Below are 24298 nucleotides of genomic sequence, written 5' to 3'. Positions count from 1 at the left end.
CAAATAAAATAGATTTTAAGGGAAAAGCATCATTAGGAATAAAGAGGATCAGTGCATAATAATGAAAGGAAATTTACTAGGAAGATATAAAATTTTTTAATGTGTAGGCACCTAATAACATGACTTCAAAATATGTGAAGTTTGACAGAACTACCAAAAGAAATCAACATTTCCACAATCATAGCAGATGTCTCTATAACTGCAAGGGCAAAGACACTATCTATTAGCAGTGGTTTAAATTAACACTCTTAGTCTAATGGACAAATATAGAACAGTTCACTCAGTCATTATATTATTCATTTTTTTATGGATCATTTAGAAAGACTGAAAATTTCTAGAAATTAGAAATTGATAGCAAGAAATAATTTTTAAGACATTATTCTATAAACTGATATATTCCTAAATAGCTCATGTTAAGAAAGAAATTATAATGGAAATGACCCTAACAATAATTAAAATAACATTTCTACATTTCTTGATACAATTACAGGGATGTTAGAGAGATTATGGCTTAGGTAAGAGAAGTAAAGGCTACAACTTCGAGTTAATTGTCCAGCTCAAGTTAGGGAGGAGGGATACAATAAAGTAAACCCAAATAATGTAGAAGGAAAGAAATATTAAAGATGAGGACAGAGATTAATGAAATAGAAAATGGGCATAAGCAAGCATCAATAAAACCAAAAACCTGCCTCTCTGAAAAGACTTGATAAAGCAGACAAATCTCTGGCAAAGCTGATCTGTGTAAAAATAGTGACAAAAATAGGTACAAATGAGCACTCTGGTGCAGCCAAGTGGCCACGCCAACCATGAGTCCCCATCTCCAGGACGTTACGTATTTCCTATTAAAATAGCTTCCTATCTTGTTTAAGTCATTGTCACTTTGAGTATCTGTTCCTTGCAATCAAACCTACTCTTAACCAACACAGAGGGCTGGTTCAGCCCTGAGCTGGCTCTGGGTATATCAACAAGGCTAGGCGGGAAGGAGGATGGTGAGATAGTGAGTAGGACCAGTACCATGGGTGATTAGGCAAAGCAGAGGTGGCAGGTGAGGCTGTAGCTAAGTTGGATTAAGGTGGTAGCTGGGACAGTGGCTGACAGGTGGTAACCACAGTATGTGGCAGACTGCCATGACTGCTTCCAGCAGCCCCCTGGCTTCCCAGGTGGGCTTATCCCAGGGTTGACTCTTCGGGCCCAGACCCACTGGACAGGTCTGGTCCCTCTGGGACAGGGGCCATGTACCATACTTTTATTTGCAAGTCCCAGGAAGTAGGACTCAAACTGGCTTGAACAATAAAGACAATGTGTTCATTCATTTGCCTGCATGCTCAGTCACTTCAGTCGTGTCCAACTCTTTGCTACCCTATGGACTGTATCTCACCAGGCTCCTCTCTCCATGTGATTCTCCAGGAAAGAATACTAGAGTGGGTTACCACACCCTCCTCCAAGGAATCTTCCCGACCTAGGGAGAGAACCCACCTCTCTTACCTCTCCTGCATTGGCAGGTGGGTTCTTTACCACTAGCGCCACCGGGAAGGCTCACTCACTCATTTAGCTTAGTTTAACTCAATAGCTCAAACTACAGTTTCAAAGATCTACCATGTTGGCGCCATATGGCCCCATGCTATCCACCGTCCAACAATTCCAGATTCTTCATGGGTGAGAGAAAAATAGCTTCAGCAGTTCCAGACATCCAGTCCATACCCCATACTATCCAGGGAGAAAGAGTTCCTTTTGCAGAAACTCCCTTAAAGACTAGTGATTAGTGCTCTCTCATTGGACAAAATTAGGTCACGTGCTTGTTTCTGAACCAATCAACTTGCTGCTTGACTTCAGCCGATCACGATCTACCACTGGAGCTGCTACTGAGTTAAATTGTGTGACTTGGACAATTTACTGAGCCTTGTTCTCCTCATGTATAATACAGGATGTTAATAATACCTAGTGTTTTGAGACAGTATAAACAAAATCAAAATTTAGCACAGTGCCTGACATTCTCTGCATTTGATCAATGATAGCCACCAATAGCTATTAGCACTAATTCTAAAAACTAGGGCTCCATTCTCAAACCTGGAGTATGAAAGCTGGACTGGGGCTTTCAGTTTGAAACTAATATCGGTCTGGGGCCTGTTCCTGAGAAGAGGGAGTGGTACCAACATTAAACTTGACCCCCAGCCCTAGGAGGTAAACTGAGGCAGTATGCCCATGGTTCAGCTGAAAGCACAGGGGTCCAGAGAGATCCATGCTCCCCCTAACCCTCAGCAATCCCAAGAATAAAGAGACAGAGGTGATTCTGCCCAAACATGACTTTCCTCTCATTCTGTGACCTCCCCGGGGATCATTCGGGCCCCTGGGGCAGGGCTGTCCATTAAATGGCCACATTCGATGCAAGAGGAGCAGAAAGGCTGCAGAGCGCCACTCTGGCTCAGCTCATGGTGGGCGATGGGGTCATATGCCCTGACAGGCCTTTACCCAGGGAGAAAAATCTTTCTAATAGCCCAGAAGAATGCCCTAATCTGACATCTCGTTTAGCAGATTATTGGGCCCGGCTTTGATCTCTACTGGGCATAATGAGTGCGCCTCTGGGGCCAATCAGCAGTCATTAATTAGCACAGCGGCCTGCAGCTGGGCCTGCCCAGGAATGGGGTCCTCAGCCTGCGAATTGGGAGTTGAGGGTGATGTTTGTGAGCAAGTCAGGCCCAGACTGAAGCTACGGGATAGATCAGGGTCACCGGGATCAGCCCCCGAGGTCTCTCTGGGAAAGTGCTCTAATCTGGGCCTTCCCATGACACATGTGGCACACCAGGGACCAGGCATGGCTCCCATTTGGCAGGACATCACCCGACAGTGTGAGCAGAGAACCAACTGGGCACACGGCTCACGGGGTGTGACATCGCAACACAGCGCACCACAGTGTGCAAGGCACGTAGCAGAAACCACCCGGCTCTTCATCTAGCCCTCTCGTGGAAGGGCAGACTCTGCCTCTATGACTGATTGACTCTTGACCACCATTTCTGTCTCTTCTTGGGTCCCTAGCAACCACCTATTTGGGCTTTTGGGACCCTGGGAGATGATGGTCAAAAGATAGTTTTTGAGTCCTATGGTTTCATCATCTCTAAGAGCAGTGGTACTCAGCCTTGCAGTCCTGTATTAGGGTTGGGGTTGCAACAAAGCTGTGACCAGGAACACAGATGAGGAGGGCCTGGGGGAGTGCAGAGTGGGTACACATGATGTAGACTTAGCATAGCAAGAGCTGGATTCATATGCCATTCTCTGCCATTCACTAAACAGCCATGTGACCTTCCGCTAAGTACTCTTAGCTCCTCTGAATTTCATCCTTTGTGTCAGGACAAGGTTATCTTTCCACACCGTGATTGCACTTAGCTTTTATATAACACCAAAACACAGAATTACTTAATATATGTATTTTAAGGGTTCAGAATTATTAATAAATTTTTAAATCAAGCTAAACATTAAACTCAATCTCAAAAATTAATAAACAGAGGACTTCCCTGGTGGTCCAGTGGTTGGGTGTCCACCTGTCAATTCAGGGGACATTCAATCCCTGGTCCAGGAAGATCCCACATATTGTGGGGCAACTAAGCCCATGCACCACAACTCTAGAACTACTCAACATTCTACAGCCCGTGCTCCACAACGAGAGAATCCCCCATAATAAGAAACCTGAGCCCTGAAACTAGCGTGGTCCCCACCCACCACAACTAGAGAAAGCCTGCCCACAGCAACATAGACCCAGCACAGCCAAAAATAAAGTTAAAAAATTTTTAAATTAATTAAACAGATAAAACATTAAGCAAAACATTCATTTATAGACATACAAACATTAAGTGAGTGTGAAAGTCTCTCAGTCGCATCCAACTCTTTGCGACCCCATGGACTGCAGCCTGCCAGGCCCCTCTGTCCATGGAATTCTCCAGGCAAACACTAAACTTGATATTAATTCAGAACAAATCATTAGGAGACAAACATTTTAAAATAATTATTCAAGTAGTTATTCATGTGAATTACTATTCAAAGGATAACAAGAAATGTAATTAACTCTGAAATTAAATACTATCTGATCTTTTTAATACAATCTGGAGAAAAATTAAGGTGTCATTGTTAAGTCAAGTGCATTCGTGTGCAAATTTTTCTCATTGCTGTGAAAGCTATTTCTGACTCTATACCATTCAGGGGAACAAATGCGGAGAGAGTTATAAACTAACACCAAATTCTTTTGATACCATCATGGTGGGGAGAAAAAAAATCTCTTAATATATTTTTAATTTATTAATAGCTTTTTAAGCTTTTTTCTGGCAGAAGTGGGCAGAGACTGAGACCTTTCTATTGATAGTAAGCATTCCTTTCTGTTTAACAAAAGCCTCCTTTACTCTCATTGGGTATAGACGGTGATCCCACACCATCCGTGGGTTGTATCTACTTCTACTTCTTGTAGAACTAGAGCTTCAGAAGAAGCTTGCTGTGTTGATGAGTGTTTTCTCTCTCCTCTTGAGAATTTTGGAAATGTAAAAAAGAAAAAAGCTTTCTAAATGAGTGTCCCTTTGTTCTAGTTGGAATTTTAATGTAGTATAGAACTCTCTGCGTGGTTTCAGGACAAATCACTCTGATTTTAGATTTTTTAAAAAAATATAAACTAATAGTATTGCACTAAAAAATGGGGGACTTCCCAGGTGGTCCCTAAGACTCTGCAGTCCTAATGCAGTAGCCTGGGGTTCAATCCCTGGTCAGGGAACTAGATCCCACATGCCACAGCTAAGACCCAGTGCAGTCAGTTTTTTTCTAATTGGTATGTGATGCATTAAAAACCTACAGAGAGAGGCTAATAGAAACTGACTTTGAAATGGCTTGTTCCAAATAGGTCGTTTCCAAATCTTTTCTACTGTCAGGATGCTGTATTGAGGGACTTAAGTATGGAAAACTAACAAAAGCAGAGTCCTTGAACCAAGTGAACACTAGGGCTGAGAGTCCTCCTTTCTTCCCTCGCACGCCCTCTACACACACTTACACATTAGCATGGCCGTGGGGGTGACAAGCCAAGATGTCCCAGTGGACAGTAGCCCAACATTTTTAGTGGTCTCTAGACCTTTAGGCCCTTTCCCACCCTTGAACCTCGGTGGGGCTGGCATGGCTTGTCTCACCCACTCCAGGCACATGACTGGTGCCATCTTTTCAATGTCTCACAGCCCTTCCTGGTTTCTGGGGTTGGGTTCAGGTTGACGAGAATTGCTAGTTTTCTCATCATCCTCATCACCTAATCCCTTCCTCCTCCCTCTGTCATTGTCATCCCATCCATCACCCCTCACCCACCGCCCACAGCCTTCCAGTTCCTCAGTGGCACAGACAGCCCTAAGAGGACACATCTGTGGACATGCACACACAGAGACATCCCGTCTACAAGTCTGCTAAGGGCCTCCTGGAACTCATGACTTAGAGAAAAGACAAGGACCTGGCAGCCCTGCCTGGCTCCCTCCATCTGCCCTCCTATATATATTTACTTATTCAACTCATTCTTTTGATGAAAGTTTATGAAGCAGCCGTCTGTACCAGTTGCTGTGCTGGGTTCTGGGATTACAGTGGTGAGAGACACAAACAAGGGTCCTGTCCTCACAGAGCTTACAGTCTACACAGGGAGATGAACATTAAAGAAACAATCATTCAATAGAAATACTTGGCTACAATGGTGTAGGAATGTCTTCCACCCTCTGGTCCTCCTGCACTGTCTGCAGATGCACACAGAGAGATCTAAGGATCTTTAGAGTCCCAGCTCACTCAGCTCCTACATTCAGGAGGTTCTGCCAGTCTGAGGGGTCTTGCAAAGAAGCCCAGCTGTCCCAGCAGGTCCTCCTGGGCCACAGGGAAGATGTGAGCAGTGGCCAAGTCCACTAGGTTCCCTCCGCAGCCCTGGCTCCTGACTCGGGGCATCCTTGGGGGTGGGGCAGGGAGCAGGGGTTCTCAAGGCAACTTCCTGTCCCTCAGCCCATCCCCACAGGCATGTCAGCAGCACCAAAATGGATTCAAGTTTTGTGGGGCCTGAAACTTAAACAACTTAAAGGGCCATTTTTAAGAAACCAAACACAAAATACAAAAGTTGGTTAAAAAGTGAATATTTCTTTAAAATACTTCTCATTCTTTTCTAGAAGCCTCATTACTCATTCATTTTTTTAAAAGCTGACAAAGGGACTTCCCTGACGGTCCAGAGGTTAAGACTCTGTACTTCTAATGCAGGGAGCACAGGTTTGATCCCTGGTTGGGGAACTAAGGTTGGTCATAGCTTTTCTTCCAAGGAGCAAATCTTTTAAAGCTATGACCAACCTAGACAGCATATTAAAAAGCAGAGACATTACTTTGCCCACAAAGGTCTGTTTAGTCAAAGTGGTGGTTTTTCCAGTAGTCATGTATGGATGTGAGAGGTGGACTATAAAGAAAGCTGAGTGCTGAAGAATTGATGCTTTGAACTGCGGTGTTGGAGAAGACTCTTGGGAGTTCCTTGGACTGCAAGGATACCAAACCAGTCAATCCTAAAGGAAATCGACCCTGAATATTCATTGGAAGGACTGATGCTGAAGCTGAAATGCCAATACTTCGGCCACTTGATGCGAAGAGTTGACTCATTTGAAAAGACCCTGATGCTGGGAAAGTTTGAAGGCAGGAGGAAAAGGGGATGACAGAGGATGAGAGGGTTGGATGGCATCACCAACTCGATGGACATGAGTTTGAGCAAGCTCTAGGAGCTGCTGATGGACAGGGAAGCCTGGCGTGCTGCAGTCCATGGGGGTTGCAGAGGGTTGGACACGACTGAGCTACTGAACTGAACTGAGGAACTAAGACCCCACATGCTGCACGGTGCAGCCAAAAAAACAACAACTAAATACAGGTTGACAAATACACACACACAAAATAAAAATAATATTTTAATAAATTTGCTCACGGATGTACCCTTGTCATCCTGTACATTTTGGGCTGCATCTTCTCTTTGAGTGCCTCATCATATGGCAATGATATCATAATATCATTTTTAAAAAAACATAAAACATTTTTAATATTTATTTGTATTTATTCATTTGGCTGCACCAGTACTTAGTTGAGGCACGTGGAATCTTTTAGTTGCAGCATGCAGGATCTAGCTCCCTGACCAGAGATCAAACCCAAGCCCCCTGCATTGGGAGCTCAGAGTCGTAGCCACTGGTCCACCAGGGAAGTCCCTATAACATCATTTTCCTTGGAGAGCATTGAAGAGTCTTTCCACTAACATCATTGATCAAACTACATACTTTGTTACTCAGAATTTAGAAATCTTTATTTCAGCTTCTTGACCAACCTCATGTGAATTTTTAGAACTGTTGTCTGTTGGGTAAATCCTTGACAAGTTTCCCATGTAAGCTGTAAGATGAAAAGAACTTTCCACAGGCTAGCTTCTGGCTCCTTACGCTTCAAATCTTGTTTGTCTAGTGCTTCCCACAGGCTCCCACACTGCAAGCCATAGGACACATTCTCACTGCCTCATACCAGGTGAGTCAACAGCATGGGAAGTAGGTGAATTCCTGGAAACCATCCCCCCCCAGTAACTGTAAGGAGACATGGAAGTAGCGGGAGCCACACTCATGAAACACCATGTATGTATCCTGCATCCCATACAAGCACTTGCCCGTTCACCCACACTAAATGCATCGCCAACACAAGCTTCCCTCGTGTGGATCCCAAAAACGCCCACAATGACTCCAATACCACCTGACAGGAGGGGAAATGTGACACAGGGCAAGTCAGGGGGAAGAGAAACAGCAGCCTTCAATGATTGTGGTCCAAGTAACGTACTTTTGCAAGTTTTTACAAAAACACGAGCCCTTGTGAAAGCATCACCAGGAACCACAAGTGAGGGGCCCAGGAAGACTCTGCAAAGGGGGGGTGGTGGGGCCAGACCTTGGAGATGAAAGAGGTGAGAATGAGGGTAATTACCGAGGCGGGGCCTCAGGCTGCGGCTGCTGGCACAATTATCTTAACAAGTTAAATTAGCCCCAGATAAACCTGTACCAAATAAACCTGGGCTGCTTGTGCCTGGAGCCTCCAGGAAGAAGGAGGACTTCAAAGTCCCAAGGCCAGGTCATCAGAGGTGGCTGTGTCCCCCAGGCCCCCAGGGCCTGTTCATGGGCTGCAGGCCAAAACACCGCCTGACTCTCACACTCACATGCCCAGCGCCCAGCTCACACAGGGGCCCCACACAGGCTCCTGAACCCAGGTACATACACCACTGCCGCCCCTTCCCCAAAACCTCAGCTGACGGAACACACACATTGCTGAGAGCCATTCCCAAATCCAGGACTAGGGTCCCCTCAGGCATCCCTCTGGGGGGTGGGATGGGGCAAGTGAGAGAAGGGAGAAGGTCCTTTCTTCTCATTCTCCACTCACAGGGTAGGAATCAGTAGTGAGCACTAGCTGCTACCTTTTTTTTTAACTTCATTGAGGAACAACTGACACATAATTGTATTTATTTAAAGTGCACAATGTGATGATTTAATATACATATACATGTGGCATGATTATTAAGGTCAAGATAATTAACATATCCACCGCCTCACATTTAACACAGTTAACTCTTGTGTGTGTGTATGGTAAGAATGTTTAAGATCTACTCTCTGAAAACGTTCATGTCTTTAATACCATATTATTAACTACAGCCACCAGGCTGTATGTTAGATCCTTAGAACTTACTCTTCTTACAACTGAAAGTTTGTTCTCTTTGACCTACATCACCCCATTTTCCCCTCTCCCCAACAGAATGGCAGCCACCATTCTCCTCTTACTTCTATAAAATCTGCCTTTCTTCTTTAACACCTATTTCAGCACCAGGGTCCAAGGTTCTGTAGACTTGGAATGCTCTCCTGCCCTCTCTGTCTTCAGTCCACATATCTCTTCGATCCAAGGGGCAGGGACCAGACGGTGGACAAGATGCTGATTCTGTGGTTCAGAGCAGAGTTACGTACTGAGCCCCAGATCAAGCCAACCACACGTGATTCAGGCTGGAGAGAAGGGTGATGTCACACACTGGCCTCAGCCTCCACCCCAGGACAAGTGGGAAATGATGGGGGTGACAGGTATGGAGCCTCCTGGGGCTGAAGGGTTGGCCAAAGTCCTGGCTTGCTTCCCTCTATGGCCCAGAGATCTGCCCCATAGCCCTAGTTTAAGGGCTCCAGGGCACCACAAAGCCCCAGGTTCTGCCAAGGAGTTTGATCAGCAAAGGGTCTTCAAAGAATACCAAACTGGGTCAAGATTCCTAGGTTCAAATTCCAGGTCTCAGGAGTTTGGGGAGAGTGAGGGGGTTGATAATAGCCACAAAGATCCTTGGATAGTTGGGTGAGGGGATTCCTCATGCTGAGTAACAAGTGCCATGAGCAGGCAGATCGGTCAGAATTAGCTGGGAGTGGGCCAGGTCTTTGAGGCTCTTCCGCTCAGGAAAACCCTGTTCTCCATCCTCAGCCAAAGGGGGAAGGAAAACAGGAAACATATGTTCTGTAGGGGAGGCTGAGCACCCAGCCCCGAGACGCCCACAGGCAGGACTGCCTCCTGGATGAGAGTTTCCCAGCCCCACCTGAGGACCCAGTCCTGACCAGCCTTCAGGGAGAAACACACCCTTCAAGCGTATACAAAGAGCCTAGAGCCACTAGGCCAACATCTGTGTTCTCACTCACAAACTCCTGTGCAGCCTTGGCCCAGGAACTCAGCCGCTCCGGTCCTTTCCTTTTTTCCCTTATCCAATAGAAGTGATTGTCCTGCCTGCCTTTCTGCCTTGCCTGCCTAGCTGGCTTTTGCAATGACAAAGCACCACACACATGGGAATACTGTTGGGAATCCCAGAGGGCTTCTTCCCTACCTATGCGTCAAGCCTCAGCCTCCAGGAAGCCTTCCCTGATTGCCCCAAAGGGAAGACCTGACCTGCTCACCTGATCGATCCCCTCCAGCCTTCACCGTTTTCCCCTCTTTGAGGGCCCTGACACATACTCTGCATCAGATGAAAGTACTGATATCTGGTCATCCTATGCTTAAAATCATGAGCAACTTGAAGCCCAGCCAGCCCTGTTATCCTATCCCCAGGAGCCAGCAGGCATGTAAGACGCCCTGACTGGAGACACCAGGCCTAGGTGAGATAATAAGTCATCCCCGCCCTCCATCCCATCCATATCTCTCCCCCTTGATCCGGTCTTGACCACCAGGGACTTGGGGTTTTACCAGCACAGAAATCAGTGCATCCAGGGAGAGCAGCCCTGAAAACCCCGGGGGATCGCTGTGAGCCCTCTCCCATCTTCCTTTGTCCAGGACAGGAGGCGCCTCAGAAAACATCTGCCCAGACCCTCCTCAGACCCATGCTGCAGGCCTGGTCATGGCACTCCGTGTCTCTAAAGGCCAGAGCCTGGTGCCGTTCGCAGGACTTTGAGAGGAGGAGGCTGCCTGAGAGTGAGGCCACGGTGTGAGCATGCAATGTCTCTTCCTGGGTCGTTCCCTAGCCAGTGTCCATGTGCGTTCCCTCTGCTCCTTTTCAGGAGCCCCCTCAGAAACTGGCCTGGCCATAGTGACCGGCAGATGGCTTGGGGAAGAGTGGGGGGCCAGGAGGTCAGGTAGCTGAGTGAGCCCCGTGCCCCCCCAGACAGAGGGAGCCGGCAGAGATGCTGCCGCAAACCGAGCTCTCCCTCACACCATTCAGTCCTCATCTCCCAGCCTCTCTTGCATCCTGGGGGCCCCCATGACTGGTTCTCATCGCAAGGTGAGGTGGTTAAAAAAGCTGCCTTCTCTACTTCTTCCCTTTCTGCCTGCTCAATGCAGAGAACCCCACAGTCATAAGGGAGTGGGGAGCCATTGATGCCAAGAGCATGGATCCTTGAATCACCTCATAGAAGGCCTCCTGCTTGGCCAGGAACACCCCTGTTCAATGGTTATGAGGGAGAATTAAAGTCTGTCATGCTCAGCTATTGACATTTGGGGATTCCCTTGTGGCTCAGCTGGTAAAGAATCTGCCTACAATGCAGGAGACCTGGGTTTGATCCCTGGGTTGGGAAGATCCCTGGAGAAGGGAACGGCTACCCACTCCCATATTCTGGCCTGGAGAATTCCATGGACTCTACAATCTATAGGGTTGCAAAGAGTCAGACATGACTGAGTGACTTTCACTTTTCATCAACAAACATTATCCTAATTCAGTTGCCTTAGAGGAGCAAAATTGCAAGGAAAAAATGAGCTTGACACCCCAGATATGTCTACCTCGACCCCATTTAGGAGTAGGAATGTGACTTGAGCCCATCCCGTTAGTCACGTCCATCAGTTTGGCTCCCGTGGAAGGAGATGCTTTGAGCTCAAACAACTAAGGGCAGAACTTCCCAGTACTCATTCATCTCCTGGCTCCCTGTCATCAATCCGGCCTCTCTCCACCCCTGCCAGTCCCAGGCCCTCCAATCTGGCATCCTGACTGGACCCTCCCTGGATTCCGGCCTCTGGTGTTGTGTCCTGGCTCCTACGAGGTCCACACACTCACCTTGGAGTCTCTCCAAGATCACAGTTTCTACACTTACTTGGTGCCCCTTCCTTCTTCGGAGGCTGCTGGGCAAGTCCAGAGGCTGGGTCAGGCCCAGAGGCTATAGCAGGCTCCTGATATAGCGAAGGCCTCTTCCCTAAGGGCTTTCTGTTCCTTGTCCTAACCAGTCTTCACAAAAAGCCTGTGAGGTAGATAGACCCCAAGCCCACCATCCTGATTCTGCACTAGGGTGTTATTATTCCCATTTTACATATGAGAAAACCAAGGCATGACATGGTAAGTCACTCATTCAAGAGCACACGGAAACAGTAGAACTAGGGTTAGAATCCAGGTCATCTCGACTCGGGAACCCACATTCTGACTTCACCAAAGGCCAAACCCAGCCCCTTGGGTTGGTGGTGTGAGGTGGCCCTGGGACATCCTGCAGAATCTTCCTGGAGAAGGTGGCATTTGGGGACAAGTTACACAAGCTCACTGAGCCTGGTTTTCCTTCCAAGGTTCTGCCAGTTGTTCAGGTGTGTGTGTGTGTGTGTGTGTGTGAAACCTACATAGGCTTGGACATGGAGTTACAACAAGGAAGTGCTTTAGAGTAGTGCTGGCCGACAGAAATAGACTTGTGTGACACAAGTCACAGGTGCAGGCCACAGATATCATTTCAAAATCTCTAGTTGCTACGTTAGAAAAAGAACAAGAAACAAGAAATTAACTTTAAAAAATTACTTTATCTGCTGTAGAAGTAATGTTGTCTCTTCAATATGTAATTGATGTGGAAAATAATGAACGAGCACTCTTCCGTGCCAAGCCTTCCAAGTCCAGTGTGTATCTCCATGATTAACACCCCTCCACTCAGTCTAGCTGCATCTCAAGCAGTCTAGGGCTGCAGGTGGTTGGTGGCCGCCATCTTGGACAGAACAGCTCTGAAGAAGGAGGGCTGGGCTTGGGACGTCGAGCGACCCTGGGAATGAGGCTCTAGAATATGGTGGGCCTCCCAGACCCTGAAGGGCACACGTGCTTAGGCCTGGCTTAGCAGAGAGCAGCAAGAAGCCACAAGGCAGTAACTCCTGCATAAACACAAACCTCTGCGTGTTAGGATTCAGGGAAAGCAGCGGATGGTTTTCATTTGCTGCAAAGTCGGCATGTGTTTGTACTTTCCTATTTACAGTAGGCCCTCTACGGAGGCTTGTAAACAACTCCAGGAGCCCAGCGCTCCATGCAGCAGTTCTGTGTTCTCTGATGACCCCCAGCCCCCAGGTTACAAGCAAACGCAGATTAAATCCCGAGTGTTTTCATGATCGAGGAGCCCGGTCTATGAAATGTGACGAGGCAGAAATCTGAGCAAAAAGCCAGGTCAGGAAATCGTTGCCAGCTGTGGTACGTGTGATCCTGGGAGGGGACCCCAAAAGGAAGCCCTGAGTCCTGCCCTGTGTCATCTGGGGTCCGTGTCTAGCCCTGGAGGTATAGCCCAAGAGAGAAATTTTTCAAAACTTGAGTCCACAGAATGAGTGTGAAATTATCTGCCAGAATCAGAGGCAACCAGGCCTGTGTGCTCATAAGGTTCCCTCACTGACAAGGGCCCATGCCCAGAAGGGCCTCACACTTGGTTTAATGCTCTGCTGTCGCCATCTTGAAATTTTTATTAGTTTTGGAACCAGGGTATTTTCATTTTGCACTGGGCCCACAAATTGTGGAGCTGGTCCTGAATGGAGGCCACTGCAGGAAACAAGAAGCCCCTTCTGCCGAGGTCCCCTGCTGGGGAGGGGCTCAGCATTCTCGTGACCTTTCCAGGAACCAGTCCCCTGGTCCAGCCCCTTCAACTGTGCATGGGGAGACCATCTGGAGGAAGGGCAGAGCCGGCCTGACAAGGGCTGCCTGAGACCGCCCTGGAGAACAGCACCAGGATGTTGTGTATTTTCCAAAGTTCGATTCACAATGGTCTCTTTTCATTTAAAGAAAATACCGCAACCATTTCCTAGCAAAGGTTAAGTCTTTACACTTAAAAAAAAAAAAAAATGTTTTTTAACCTGCCAAGGAATGTGCTTTTTTAAGCTTGTTTCCTGCTCTTCCTGAAGTTAAGGTTCCCTCCCCCTGCTCACAGGGAGAGCTCTGGGGTCCTATGAGAGTGGTGAGCGACTGGATGGTGACTGCCCCCTAAAGCAGGTCAGGGACGTGGCAGAGGTGTGGGGAGCCGGTGCTGGGTGGCCATCCCCTGATCTACCAGAGCCAATCAGGACAGGAGCCCTGATGCCTCAAATCCATCAAAGCCTCTTGTTGTAGAATCTGTATAATCTGTATTAAAGTCTCCTTTCTCACTGTGGATATCAATTAGTTTCTCTCTCTCTCTCATTAATTTGACCAGAAGTTTTGCTAATTTTACTGGCCTTTTCAGAAGATTGACTTTGTGGGTTCTTTCTACTTTTTGCTTGTTTTAAATTTCATTAGTTTACGCTCACACCTTCATTATTTCTGTCATCCTACTTTCTTTGGATTCAATTTGTCTTGGGCTTAGTTTTTCTAACTTCTTGAGCTAGATATTTAAACAGTTGATTTTCCACCTTTCTTTTCTAATATAAGCATGTGAAGCTATGACTCTCCTCCTAAGTCTGGCTTTAATTGCACCCTACGTTTTGCAGTGTAGTCTGTTTATTGCCATTCAGTTCAAAATTCTTTCTAATTTTTATTGTGATTTCTTCTTTCTGGACCATCAGTTACATGGAAAAATATTGTTTAATTTGCAAACATGATTTTCTAATTGTTTTTTCTGTTGCTAGTTTTAAGCTTAATTAACGTAGTCAGTGACTATATTCATTTCAGTTCTTGGAAGCTTGTTGAGATCTGTGTTATGGCCTCACATAGGGTCAGTATCACGTGGGGCATTTTTGTAAATGTCCCGTCTGCACTTGTAAAGACTGTATATTTGAAGTTGTTGGAACCCGTGTTCTATGTACATCAATTAATTCAGGTTTGTTAATGATATTGTTCAAATCTCCTGTATCCATACTGGGCTGGATTTATACACCTCTCACTGAAGGAGTCTTTCACATATATGATTGTGGATTTTCTATTTCTCCTTTTAGTTCCATCATTTTTGCTTTCTTTGCTTTGAGGTAATATTATTAGATTCATACACTTTACAATTGTTTTAGCTTCCTGGTTAATTGAAACTTGTATTATTATAAGTGTCACTAACTCTAGCATTTTTTTTTAAAAATTTGCTTAAAATCTATTTCATTTGATGGGGCATCCCTGGTGGCTCAGTGGTAAAGAATCTGCCTGCCAATGCAGGAGACGTGGGGTTCAATCCCTGGGTCAGGAAGATCCCCTGGAGAAGGAAATGGCAGCCCATTCCAGTATTCTTGCCTGGGAAACAACAACACCCCAACTTTCTTTGTATATTTTATCATTTTTCTTCCAATCTTTCTGTATACTTGTATTTGAAACCTTCCCCTTATAAGCAGGATATAGTTGTGCTTCTTTTGTTACTTGCTCTGACAATTACACATGTTAAATGGAGTACTGTCATATTGGGTTTATCTACCACCTTGTTTGCTTCATACTCATCTGCTTTATACTCATCCTGCCTGTCCTGTGGTCCTTTCTTTTGGATTGATTCAGTGTTTTTATAGTGCCATTTTGACTCACTCTTGACAATAATACACTTTGCAGTGTTGGCCTTTTTTTTTTCATGTGCTGTGGTTGCAACATCTATCTGTGACTAACCAAATTCTGATACCAATAAGTATTCCTACCACTTCCTGGACAATGCAGTGACCTCAGAGTGCTTTAACTCTACCATCATCCTCCAGCAGATGCTATTACTATATGTTATTTCAGACGTTTTAATTCCCCACACATTTAAAACCCCACAAGTTACCACTGTTGTTGTAAATATAGTCAATATTCATTTACATTCACACACGTATTTACATTTTTCTATTGTTCTTCCTTCTTGCATCTCTCAGATTACATTTGAGTTTATTTTCCATCTGCCTGAAGAACACCCTTTAGTATTTCCTTTGGTGCAGGTCAGTTGGTGATGAGATTTAGCAAGTGTTGCTTTCTAAAAATATATACATGTATATAATACAACATTTATTTATTTGGCTATGTTGGGTCCCAGTTGTGGCATACGGGTTTCTCTAGTTGTGGCACTCAGGCTCAGTAGTCATGGCACATGGGCTTAGCTGCCCTGCGGCATGGGGGATCTTAGTTCCCCAACCAGGGATTGAACCTGTGTCTCTAGCATTGGAAGGTGGATTTCTAGCCACTGGATCACCAGGGAAGTCCCTAAAAGCTTATTTTTTCCTCTTTATTTTGGAAGGATATCTGTGCTTCATAGACTTCCGCTTGGTAGTTATTCTCTTTCAGGGCTTTGAAGATATTTTTTTGTCTTTGGCTTCCATTGTTTCGTTTGAGAAGCCAGTCATCAGTCTTCTGTGTCTTTTTCTCTCTGCCTGCTTTTAAGATCGTATCTTTGTTGTTTGCCCTTCAGCATACAGTCAAGGTCCCTGGAAGGGGTGAGAAGAAATCTGGGAGGTGGGTTGGGAGGCCTGCTTCTCTGACCTTGGACCCTTCATACAAGCCAAAGGAAGCCCTAAGAGATTCACCATGTACCTGCCGGCCCTAGGATGGTGGTCCCCAGAACTTGGGTCTTCCCCGAGGAGGGTCTTGGGTTTGCTCACTTAAAAGCAGGCTAACTCCAGGGTTGGATAGAAGAAGATGGAGAAAAGGAGAGGGTAGGGGAAGGGCAGATGCCACCTGAGTCATTTAAAACCAACCACCATGATGAGATTAGGATCTTGACACCTAAACCCCAAAGCCAATGCACTAGAAATTCAGCCCGAGGGCAGTGATTTTTGCCCCTCAAACAAAATCCCCTTACTACATGATCAGCCTTCCTGGATTCTCACTGGAAATCCTATACCCAGCCTTTATAACACACATTAGGAGACAAGCCTGTAGCATCTAATTTCACCACATGCTGGGCTTTGGGGTGAGTATGTTGCAGTAAGATATGTGGGTATGTATACAGACAGATGATAGTGAATAGCCATATGGTAATGAGTTGAGAAACTATTTTTGTTGTAAAGGAGAGGAAAAGCCCTTGATATCATCAGAAACTGTGCCTTTGCCATCCTTTCAAAACCCAAGGCTGACAGTAGAATGACACCAACCACAGCAGCGGCAGGAAGAAGGCTCCTGGTGCAGCTGGATTCTTTAGCAAACGCACACTCGCTGAGGGTCCCATCCACCACTTTCGGTCTCCAGACAAGCCTCTGCTACAGCAAACAGCAAAGAAATACAGCTATGAAACCATGCCTCCCAGATGGTGCATGCTAGGTCTATCCCTGGGAAATCAGAGAAACTAGGAGTCCCTAGGCTCCCAAAGAGGAAAGGGATCAGCTTGCCTGCAGCACGTGGAACCGAAAATGATCTGACACAAAAGGAGCAGAAGAAAGATACTGCCTGAAACCTGGGCCAGAGCATGGACTGCAACACTCCTTTCTCAACCCCTCCTTGAGGAGGGATTGGAAACTAATGTCAGACACATACCTTACATTGTCTGCAATTGCTATGGGTATGGCAACCTGTTTAGAAAACCATATACGTTCCATCCACACTATAGCTTAAGTTTTCTCAACAAACCTCTTTTGCTGCCATTACGAAATTGTAAGTAAAGTCCCCTTTTCCCCAGACATGGTTTAGGAGACACAGGTGGGCCCACCTAACCATCTAAGGTGAAGATCCTGGGTCTGCAATGGGAAGCCATGTTGGCAGCCACCACCTCAGGGCAGAGGGCCAGGCCCTGGCCTATACTCATCTGGGGTTGCCCAGCTGTGCCACATATATGTGGGCTACAGGTTCTGTTTCTCCTCTTAAACCAGGCTTTCCTTGTTTCTAGAAAAAGATAAACACACCCTGAAAACTCAACTGCCGATCATTAAAGGGGAAAAAAGCCCCACAGGATTCTGAACTCCATTTTGCAAATGGCCAGAAAGATGTCGGTTGAAATGAACAATTATTTCTGGTTTAGAGGGCAGGCCACATTTGTCTGGCTTGTACAGGCCATTCCAGTGCTCACAGGACGTGATAGCCAGGCCTGGAAGAGCTGGGCTCCTCTCCTCCCTGCTCCGTCTCTCGAGGAAGTTCAGGGTCCCCCACCTCAGAGCGCTACCTGCACCAGCCTCTGAACACAAGACAAATGCCTTCCAGTCCTATCCCCGCGGCTCTTGCAGGGCAGCGAGGACTCTAAAAGGCCCCCAGCCGAGCCCAGACCTCCAGCAACTTCCTCTCCTCTTGGCCCCAAAGAGCAGGAGAGCAGCCCAGGGGAAGCAGAAATGAACTGTTGGTTTTTCTGCAACTGCTTTGATTTTTTTGTTTTTCCAAGAAGAAAACATTCAGCCCCGATCCCGGGGGAGGCAGAGAGGACAGAAACTGAAGGCTATTTCTGATCCTCTGCCTTCCCCAAAGGAAGGGTGTGAACAGCATAGAAAGAGTCCAGCCCCGGCTTCCTGGAATGGAGCCCTTGGGCAGCCTCTGCAGTCTGCAACAAGGCTTCAATCACTTTATGTCATTTGGGAGCCTCACAGTAACCCCCCTGGGAGAGTAGAAAAGGGTTGTTATTCCCACTTGATGAGTGAGGAAACCGAGGCTCTGGGGAGGTAACTAACCTTCAAGAAAGAGATGAAGTTTGGGTCCTGAGACGGGAACTCTGCAACCCTCCGGCCTTGTCCACCACCTGCAGCTCTCTGGACTTACCCCTTCTGGAGCCCTGTGCCCTGCAGGCTAGCATCCCAGAAAAGGCCTCACTTAGAGGGAAAGGAATGACTAATTCCCTGTCCCAGCTCTGCCACCATCTGACTGTGTAGCTCTAGATATGTCCCTGAGCCCTCTGGGCCCTAATCTCTGTCTTCATCTGCAAAAATGATGTTAATAATCCTCTCTTTGTCTACCTCAATCACGTGATGGGAGGATCGAATAAGGCACCCTATGTGAAATGGCTTTGCAAACTCTAGCATATTATACCAATAGCTGGGCTGACGAATATTACCTTCATGATAGGAGTGAGCAGAAAGGTTCCTGGCCTCAAATTATCTCCCTCTCCTCCATGGATGGGCAGTCCAGCTTCTGGTGAGTCTTTTTCCTCTTTTATCCACCTAGGAAGGCACACACACCCCTAACCATTATCGATCATGAGTTACTTGGAGTAAGCAAGTTTATCAGCCGCTCAGGGAAAATCTACAACAGAGGGCGTCCAGCGCCTGCCTTGATGAAAACCACAGGATGCATCACACAGAAAATGGTCAACATGGTGTCTCCAGGCCTGGGGAGCTCCTTTTTTGGTTCTGCACTTGGAGGGTTCCGAGAGAGGGGTGAACTGAGAACAGGAAAGAGCTCTTCTCCTCAACAACCACCCCCTCACCCCCAATTCACACACCCCACACAGGCCTCAGCCTGGGCAGGCAGTGTTCCTGGGATCAGGGCCTCCTCCCTGAGCACCCAACCCCCAATAAGGTCACTCTAGGGGTGCAGGGCAGTTTTTTTTTCCTGGGGGCCCAGTTGGGAGCAAGGAGACCCAGCCCGTCCCCCAGGTGCTCCCATTCCTGGCCTCCATCTGCCTGGGGACAGAAGCCAGTCACACTCATCCTTGCGCCCATTCAGGACTGCACCCTTTTCTCCTGCAACTGTCGGGGGTGGCCCAGGCCCACTACAGACAAGAGCAGCGGATGGTGGGGCTGGTCTCCCACTTGAGTCACTGTGCCCTCATTTCTCTGTGCCCCTGTCCCTCCTCCAGGAACCTGCCCTTACTTCCCAAAGTCCCCAGTGCCTTCCTGCAGCCCTGGAGGCTCTAGTGGTCACAAGGGACTCATTATACTGAGCTCTTTTCTGCTTAATGTGGGTGGGACCTTCCCCAAATCAATGCTCAGCCCAAAGGTATAGGGTTCTACCAGTGGGAGGTCAGGCACCTTCAAAGCAGGGTGAGGGTGAAGTGGTGGAAGGAGGCCTTCGCACTCCCCTCACATCAGCTGAGTGTGGCCAGCTGCACCTGCTGTAACGTCATCCCAGCCCAGTGGCCCCAGCACCTGAGAACTGAACATTCTGCAGCCTGTAAATTAATAACACAGGGCTGAGGGAGAATGTGCCAGAAGGGTTGGGGGACGGGTGTCCCCACTCCTTTAGACTAGGATGGATGCATGCCACACCTTTTCAGATGACCCCTCCCTAATTCACAGCTCATTCACCCAGAATCATCCACCAGGACCCCGCCAAGCCCCACCCACCTGAAAGAGGAAGAAATAAAAGAAGGCAAGGGTGAGGAAACCATTTTATAGCTCTTTAATAACTGTTTTGCTAGGTTCTGTTTATTCTGTTCAAAGTAGGTTATAAAGATATTCTGTAATTAAGGAAAGAAAAAAACAGCAACAACAGGAAAGTCCTTTTAGAAACAGGTTTGAGGTAAAGAACAGGTTGATCCTAACAGCTTGGGGGTGGGTAGGGTAGGGGGGATATCTCCCGCAGTGAGGGACATCTGTGAATGTGTGTGTGCTCACCAGAGGCAGAGAATGGCAAGGCCGAGAGCATACAGAGCCCCGGGCCTGAGGGCAGCTCTCTGTCCTGCACCTTCAGCGCTGTAGCATGAAGACAAAGAGTTACTCACACCAAGATCAACCAATGGCACACAGCTTTTCTCTCCAGGGATCTGGTCTCCACAAATTCTTCACCCCACAGCTTGTCCAGCCCTGCAAAACGGAGCCCAGATCTGTGACCCCAGCTGTTCTCTCAGCCTCTGCAGGAAAACTCCCAAGTCTTTCAGTTTCCATCGCTCTCCCCAAGACACCAAGGCAAGGCGAAGGGACTGTGGGATCGCTGCTGATAGGAACGCATGTTGATGGAAAAGCAACCTAGTCCTGTGGTAGAGTCTATTCTTATCCTCAACTCCTCTCTCTCCCTTCCTAAAAGAGGATGATACACCCATACTCAGGCAGCAACTTCCATGGAAGGACCATCCTTCCCCACACCACTGATAATGGCCACCATGTGACTCACCTTGACCAGGGGCACATGAGGGAAGATGACCTGTGCCATGCCCAAGCAGATGCGTTAAGAGCCAAAGTTGGATAAAAAAAGAAAAGAAGATATGTGGGGCAGAGACCAGCCAACCGCAGCCACTAACAAGTAATATGAATACAAAGTAAATTGCTGTGTTTTAAGACATGGAGATGTGAGGCTGTTTGTTACTGAGGCCTCACACAGCTGACTGATACAAGCCTTGTCCTCCTTTAAATCCTCCAATTGAAATACCTCTGGCCCCCTTGGCTGAAGTCCATGGCCAGAAAATCCTACTCTGCTTTCTTTGTCTTGGGTAGAGTCCTCACCTCACCCATGATTCCCCTAAGGTCTAACTATGACTCTCATCCAATGCCCAGCACAGGCGCTCAGCTATAGGACACTCTATTCTTGTTGCCACAACCCCTCTTGTAATCCTCCCAATCACACTCTCAGCTAATTTCCAACCTTCTTTGGGCTCACAAGGATATTCCAGAGCCCATCCACCCAGCACAGATGCCAGGGCAGCTGGAGAAAGTTGCCCTCAGGCTCTCCCTCTGCCTAACCACACTGGGCCTCCACATTTAATCTGATGTGGCCACCCACAGCTTGGTGCAGGAGGCAGACCTCCTCTAACCCCTCAGGAGGCAGAGTAATGCCCCTCTACCCTGAGCATCCCCTCAGCCAGACCAAAGTTCGGCCAGAGTAGAAGAAATCAGAGCACACCTCTCACCCGCTGCCTCACTCTTGCAAAACTTCCTCCATAATCCCTGGGCTTGGAAGGAGTGGCCCTCTACTTCCTCTTTGTCCTCACCTGAGCCTTCCCCACCTGCGGAGAGATAAACTCTGTTATCTGATCCATCAAGCCCAACCTGAATATGCTAAAGGAGGATCTGTTAGCCATCCTTCTATTTCCACAAAGCCTGGATTTCCACACCATTGTCTCAATAATGAGGTCAAGAAAGCCAGTTTGGGCCCCAAAGATGACCTTCTCTATGGCAGTGTCTGATGGTTCATATTCTGAGGTGAAAGCTGCAGGAAAATATGACTGAAAGAGTAATATTTAAAAGAAACCCATTTTTGTACTGTGTGTTTTTACCAAAAAAAAAAAAATTTTTTTTAAGAAATCAGTTCAAACTCAATATATTTTGCCAATTACTTTTCCCCTTTACATCACCTAGACCCATTTGCAGAGGAGATAAGAAGTAAGGTCCATATATCTAAATTCCATTTCTCTTAAATGTTGCTCCTGTTTTCTCCTTCTTTGAGATTCTTCAAGCTATTACTGTCCACATTCTTCTGGGAAGGGCACCGACACTTCACCACCACCTGTCCTGCAGGGTTAGTGGTTAAGAGTGGCCCTAGCCAAATCACATGACTCTCTGGTCCCAACAAAATCCCCGAGAGTTTCCTTGCCACAGACACACAAAACTCAAGAGACCTGACATTTACACTAACATGCTTTGTGTCGTTCAGGCATTGGGTTGGCTGCATAGAACAGAAAACCCAAATTAACAGTGGCTTAAACAAAACAGGACTCATTTTTCTCTCAGATAACGAGAAGATCAAAGACTGGAAATTCAGGACAGTCTAGCACCCCCACTGTGGTGTCCAGGTCGCAGGCTCTTTCCAGCTTTCTCTGTGACTAGAATATGACTTCTATATTCCTGATCACAAAGTGGCTGCTGGAGTCACCACCATTACCCCTACCCTGCAGGCAAGAGGGAGGGTTAAGAACTCTTTAAGGAGCCCCTTTCCCCTTTAACTATATGTTGCTTCTATCTCATTGTTCAACACTGCTTATGTGGCTACCCCTAGCGTCAAAAGAGGCTGGAAAATGTAGTATTTTAGCTGGGCTAATTGCCAACTCCCCAAAGAGTCCAGATGCTATATAATAAGGAAGAAAAGAAAAGGGTAGAGTTGGTCAGGAACTGGCAGCCTGTCACTCATTTCTAATGCCAATGTTCCATTGAGAGGTTCTGAGGCTAGCGTATCATTTGTGTCTCCTTCCTGCCCCCTCAGATGATAAACCTCTTTGCAAACAGAGACAAATGTTTTTCTTTTTTAGGACTGTCTCTTCCCCAACTCCAACTTTGCAGTCCTATTGTCCAGCTCAATAAATGCAAATTAAAAAAAAAAAGATTCACTATTAACCCTATGTGCCTTGCAGCATTTCCCATTACTCACTTGAGTCACCATTCTTTTGTCATTTCACATTTCCTAGGTGTATGGAGTAACCCCTGAACTCAGTTGTAGACTCCTAAGAGTCTGGAAGTGCCCAGTCCATAGACCTTCATGCCAAGAGTGCTTTCAAGAACTGTGAAACTACGGGACCTGGGTTTTAGTGGTTATCTGTAACCACAGCAATTGTAATTTGATCTCTTTGCGATGCGTTAGAGTTTACACAAGCTCCTTCAGCCTCATCATTGCATAGGTCTTTTAAGTGAGTTGGATTGTTATAATTATGCTTTCTTTACAGATGATGAAACGGAGGCTAAGTGAAGGTACACGACATGCCCAAGGGCATGCAGTGGGTATTTAGTCTAGAACTTAAGTGGAGGGCTTTTGACTTCAAGTCTGGAACTTTTCCATCAAACTTTAGGCCTTAATTCCCTCATTTTCAAAATGAAGAAATTAATTTTGGTGATTCCTCATGTACTGCTGTCCAACAGAAATAAAATATGAACCACGTATGTAATTTTACACTTTCTAGTATCTTTTAAAAGTAAAAAGAAATGAGGGAATTAATTTTAACAATTAAATTTTTATTTAATCCAAAATATTATAATTTCATTATGAAATCATGACAAAGATTATTAACTAGGTATTTAACATTCCTTTTTTTTTTTTGGTACCTTCACTTTTTTAGTCTTTGAAATTCAATGTGTTTATTACACTATCAGCACATCTGAGTTCAGACTAACATTTCAGGTGCTCAAAAGTCACACATGTTATTCAACAGTTCAACTCTAATGTTTGAAGGGTAAATTTAAATTTAAGCTCTGAAATTTCATATCTCATTACCAGTAATTTTAGAAATTATCTAAAAATAATTATTTTCTATGCATTCTTGCAATAAAGAACTGTGTCTCCAGCAACCTTGTTAGGGGCTGGTGGGGAAAAGGCGCTGCTTAAATTCATTACAAAGCACTACTGCCATCTGGTGTCAGTTTACTGAATCGCAAGCAAATTCCTAAATGCTTTTCAAAGCATGGTCTACATACTGAATCTGATTTACCATGGAAGCCTCTTAAAAATGCACTTCGCTGGACCCCACTGACTCAGAATCTCCAGGACAGATCCCAAACGCCACATGCACACTGAAACTTGAGGATCGTTGATCTAAAGAACATGCCTACTTAATGCAACCACAGAAAATTCAGTGGCAACAAAAGTCAGAGCAGAGACTTGTTTTTCCATGCTGCCGCCCTTATATTTTGAAGACCACTGCTTTCTCTTTGTAGTCTGCTGGATTCTAAGGAGTTGAGTTGTTTCTAAATAGAAAAACAACACCCCACTCACCCAACACACACATAAAGTTAGTAAGAATCCATAATCTAATCACTTTAAAAAGACTTAAAGAAAGAAGTTTATACGACACCCCCCCTCTTTCATGCAACCCAGATATATATTCACAGCTCAAGGCTGCAGCACACGAGCTAGCCCCTGCCGTTCCTCTTACCCGTGCTCCCCTCACATCCTGTGATCCAGCTCAAG

General features: G+C 46.4%; 1 long non-coding RNA gene across 1 annotated transcript in view; it reads right to left on the bottom strand.

The window, feature by feature from the left end:
* The window catches only part of LOC139185754 (uncharacterized), a 95668-nt gene extending 71370 nt beyond the window's left edge, over window positions 1-24298 (bottom strand). Inside the window, exon 1 of the long non-coding RNA XR_011569227.1 lies at window positions 1-24298. This exon is cut by the window's left edge and continues 7652 nt beyond it. This is a non-coding gene — a long non-coding RNA (uncharacterized lncRNA).

The sequence above is a fragment of the Bos indicus genome, chromosome 11 (genome assembly GCF_029378745.1).
Source record: "Bos indicus isolate NIAB-ARS_2022 breed Sahiwal x Tharparkar chromosome 11, NIAB-ARS_B.indTharparkar_mat_pri_1.0, whole genome shotgun sequence".
Classification (NCBI taxonomy): domain Eukaryota; kingdom Metazoa; phylum Chordata; class Mammalia; order Artiodactyla; family Bovidae; genus Bos; species Bos indicus.
The sequence above is the reverse complement of the archived record's forward strand: the minus strand, read 5'-3'. Positions and strand labels throughout refer to the sequence as shown.